This window comes from Dysidea avara, chromosome 15 (genome assembly GCF_963678975.1).
Source record: "Dysidea avara chromosome 15, odDysAvar1.4, whole genome shotgun sequence".
Taxonomy (NCBI): domain Eukaryota; kingdom Metazoa; phylum Porifera; class Demospongiae; order Dictyoceratida; family Dysideidae; genus Dysidea; species Dysidea avara.
The window spans coordinates 1893529-1898783 of NC_089286.1; positions in this window are offsets into that span (position 1 = coordinate 1893529).

The following is a 5255-nucleotide window of genomic DNA, read 5'->3' on the forward strand; positions in this document are numbered from 1 at the left end:
ACAATGATGGAGTACCACCCCTTCCTATTGTAGTAATCAGTATGATTCATTGCTGGTGCTCTTACAGGAATATGAGTACCATCAAGTGCTCCAGCACATTGTAAAAATCCCCATTTACGAACAAAGCCATCAATTACTTCCTTGAGCTCATCACCATGTGGGAACACTATATACTGAGACATCATACTTTCAACTATTGCTGTACAAGTGTCATGGACAAGTACGCATACAGTGCATCTTGCAATACCAAACAAATGACCAATATTGCGATATTCACCACATGTGGCTAAACACCACAATGTTATGGCTACTCTGTGTTCTACACTGATAGCCTTACGCAGTTTAGTATCTTGCCTTTGAATGAGAGGCTTAAGCTTCTGACATATATAAGTAAATGTTTCTCTACTCATGCGAAAATTCTCCAGCCAATCAGTAGCAGTAAAAGTCCTTAACACAACATGTTCCCACCAGTGAGAAGACCTAAAAACATAAATTTGTGTGGCAGCTTGTAATTTAATAGCTTTGCAAGGATTCAACATACAAAGGTAACTATACATACTGTACCTCGGCAGAGTCCACAGTTGCCTCGGTGTACGCAGTGTAAATACTCTTAATAAAAGAAAGATGCTACAACTTATTAATATAACTGCTTTCCGTCTAGATTTCAAGCGTTTCAATCTATTTCTTCTTAGTCTTGTCTCCCTTTGGGTTTTAAAGTTGGCCACAGTTTGAATTGGTGTAAAATTGTGTGAATCCAAGTCGCTAAAGAGTAGTAGTGATAACAGTTGCGTTTGGTCAGCCATTTAACAACCAGTAAATTACTAAAAACGGATATAACACGTGAAGGGTTTCTGTGGTCAGCATTGTTTGCGCTTCATAGTGTAAACAAGGGCCAGCTTGGTTTTGGGCATGGTTTACTTTTAATCACATTAGAACCAGGCTAAGTGTAAACGCGGTATAACAAATAAAATAATACAAGTCACAGTAAAGGATGATGATCATAAAAGTATTCATATTTACTATATGGTGTTGGGATTTTAAAGTTGAGTGTGCGCATTGGACATGCCTTCTATGTGCTCCACAACACTTACATTCCTACAGAATTTTTATTTTTTCTACTACTCCTAGATTTGGGAAGTGTAAAATGGTAAATGCTACAAGCAGTGAAACAGACATAACCGTATGAAGGAAAACTGAAATGTCATAATATGATATTGCAAACATTAACCATACAAAATTTAAAAGTTTTAGTAAAAGCACAGTGGCATGTGTGTATGGAAAATAGAGGGCATGCTGAGAGGCTAATGCAAGACAGACCATATGCAAATACTAAGATGTACAATCTTAAAACCTGTATCCAACACAGCTGATACATAAGTATACAGAGAGACCAATGAGCCTGTAATTTTATGCTCTCTAACATAGCTTTCATCATCAAACACAGTAAGCAATGCAAACAATTTTGTTATTCAATCAGTTTGTACTATAAACTAAGACACACATGCTAATATACTGGAGTAACTGATTTTACACAAGCAATTTTGTTATTCAATCAGTGGACAGAGGGGAAAGTCACTACACAGCATTCACGGTCACTCCCCTTGGTGTTTTATAGCCTAGCAACCAAGTGATAGTTATTGTTAGCAAACATAAACTCCATTATTTCCAAGTGACTACATACCACATGGCTCATTGGGTTGTCCAAAAAATGGAGGTGCCTAGATAATAGAGGTCCAGATAAGGGAGGCTCCACTGTACTCAATGGTGGAGGTCCGTATTAGACGGAGCATAAGTGCACGTAGTACATATGTGACTGGATTTTGGAAAAACGATCCAAATCGCACATTAGAAGTTTCGAGATAAACGGTTTTAAAGTAATTGAAGCCAGCATAACTCTCCAAGGATAGCAAGCACGCATATGAAATTTACACAAAAGATGTATCAATCTGTTACCTTTCAAGCCACTTCCAGTACTTGTAGCTGCTTGTACAGTTTCCCGCCAAATAAGAGAAAATCTGAGCAGTTGGACGAGCGAAGTAGTATCACGAGTGCTCACAAAGGGGTGGTGGCAGGGAGGGTAAGAGATAGACCTCAAAATGGAGGCAGACCACGATTGGAGTCCAGACATGAGATTACAGGGCTGTGCTGGCTCCTTAGTGGCTGATACGTAGCAAAATCAACAGAGAACACGTCTGGCCAACATTATAAGGCTGTCCACCAGTAAACCACTGATTCTTGCCAAGCCAGGTCCTTCACAAGGCCTGAAACCGCCATTTGAGCACTCCACACCACCCAGAAAAGACATGTGTAAAAACCAGCCTCGTGTAGTTTGAGTAGTGCTGAGGGTCAAAACTTGTAGTACGATAGTGTAGCTATCCACTGGTGGTGTTAGTTTGATTTTGCCTGATGTGCGATTTGGATCGGTTCTGTAAAATCTGGTCACATATATCTGTTATGTATCACTCACTAGATATTTCATAGGCCACCTGCCTCTTTTTGTAAAGCTATTTTTCATCACCTTTTCGGACTGTAATTCCTGACTTGTTGGACATATCACATGGTAATGAAACTCATGATATGTCGAACATGTCAAGTGGTACTGTAACTCATGACAAGGTGGAACATGTCAATAATAGATGGGAGTATAGGCATGTCAATATAGGCTATATGTACCAAACAATATGGTAGTACTGTGTAAGTAGGGTTTGCATCAAAAGTGACGCGCACCGCCAAAAATGCCACCCTTAAAAACCAGCTTAGAAACTTCTTACAAGACGAAAATCACCTTTACGGAATAATATTAGTCCATCTAACATCAAATGTAGTGTTAAAAACAAGAAAACACTTACTGGCGGCCAGATATAGAATTTTTAAAAATTGTCAAAACTTAAAATTTCGTATCACTCACTCACTCACTGACCACAGTCGCAAGCCTAGAGCCCAAACGAAGCAGCGCACAGTCACCATTAATATCAGTTGTAGCATATCATGAGGCAAAGTTTATTTGTATAATTCTGTGCTGCACATCAGTGAAACTTGCTATTTAGCCAGGTCTTATCTATAGTTTAGTAGTATACACAGTAATAGGCAACTGATTTGCTGGATACCAGGCACAGGACTGCATTCTCTGAAAAAAAAGTGGCAGACAATGAAATACAATTGTTTTAATTCAAGCTTCCCTATGTACCATCCAAAAAAGCCAACCTTTCTTCAAATTGTTGAGATAATGTTGACTGTGATGAGTGTAGTATGTCTATGCTGTAAGTCTGGGACTTCTCACAATAGGAAATAATTCATGCCACTAAGTTCCCAGAGTTATAGATGAGGCTGATTTAATAGGAGAGATTATATATATATACAGGGGCGGATCCAGGGGGGGCAGGGGCTGAAGCCCCCCCCCCCCTCTTTCATATTTAGGCTTTACTTGATCAATATGCTGAGTATTATAATGAAATTTTGTCTTAGCATAATTATATGATCACTAATAATGCAAATACTCATAAAACCACTTATAAACATCTTTCCAAGGTATTATCAGTGGATTTATGTTAACATTTATGCAACAAGGACCCGGATCAGCATTGGAGGTGTACAAGATCGAGATACTCTAATAGAGCAGTCAGCTAACTACTCTAATAGAACATTCACTGGAAACATGTAGTTGGTTCTGTTATGGAATTTTTCCAAATCTGCCTGCACCTATACATACAATGAAGTGCATTAGTCTGTTTAAAAGGCTTCATTCATCTACTTGTGTAGTTAATATATATGGAAATACTTAATTCAGGTACACAATTTCCATTGAAAATGCTCTCAGATTCAATCTTGTATTGTTCAAATTTCAAAATTTTCCACTTTCAACATTATATTCTAACATGCACCTATTCAGTGTTGTGCAATTGTGAGAGGGGAGCATCATGTACTTGGTTGTCTGTACCTACCCAAATGTTTCCATTAGAATTTCACTTAGGTTCCTTAACTTATTAGTATAAATAATTATGTCTTTTAATTGGCGTCAGCATGACTACTGCACACTCTTAACAACTACAATTTGCTATAAAGTAATAATGCTGTGTAATCATTGCATGCTGGATAACTGTCTGCTTATTAGTTAAGTACCATACTGACTTTTTGTACTTTCAATAGTATGGTACCATACTGACTTCTTGTACTTTCAATAGTAGCTGCATTTCAGAGGTGCCACAGTCAATTTTTTAACTATGAGCTTAAAGGTCGTGTCAAATAGTGGTTGAGTTGTTTGAATAGTTGAGTTTAGTAGTTGATTACATTTTTTGAACTAGGGAAATAAATGCTGGGGCATTTAACCAAGGAAATATGGTAATTATATTGTTAAATACAATCTATTAGGTGAGTGTAAGTTTAAATGCAGGTCAAACTCTTTAACTCATGGGGTATCTCTTGGCGGCCAATTATGGCAAGTGGCTTGCTGAATGTTAAGTAATTATGGCAAGTGCATTATTGAGCATGGTACGGCAGGAATTAATTATCACAACTTTAGATGTAGTATCCCATAGAGGTATGATAAAAACTCAACAGTAGATATTTAAGGAACAAACATTGAGCAACTTGACTTCCATGCACACAATCACATAATTAACCACAAAAGATTTGTACCACAAATTTCTTGAGCATCATAGAGAAAATTTAGTGTATGCAAATTGTTAATTTCGCCAAATATTGTTCCCATAAAACTTTCTGCTTCTATGGTATCTTATTACGCTTTCCAACAAGAGGCAAGTTTACAAATGGCGATGAAGAATAAAGTTATATTTTTACTGTAACATAAACAAACACATGTAACTTAATGGTACAAAAAGGTATTCTTACAGACTCTCCATTAAGAGGTAAATCCAATGGTTAGATCAGATTCAAGCCTTAATCGTTTCACTGTTTACCAAAGTGATTGGAATGTCTGAATTTATTTTTGACACACAGTTGTACTTTGACATGATTTATTTCAATAACAAATATGCAAACTGGTCAGGTTTTTGCTCAGAGGTGGTACATTTTATTTAGTTAAAATCGTTATCATGGAAGACCAAATTTATCTTCGAGGGATGGATTTGGCTTATTCTTGATGTATAGTATCACCTAATGCTGACCAATCATACTTTTCTCTGCTGCAAAGTCTCATAAGTACAAACAATCTCAATGAAGACCTAATTCTGCTTGGGGACTTTAACCTTCCCAACATCAACTGGGGCACAATGTCAGGCTCTACCCCACAGTCCACT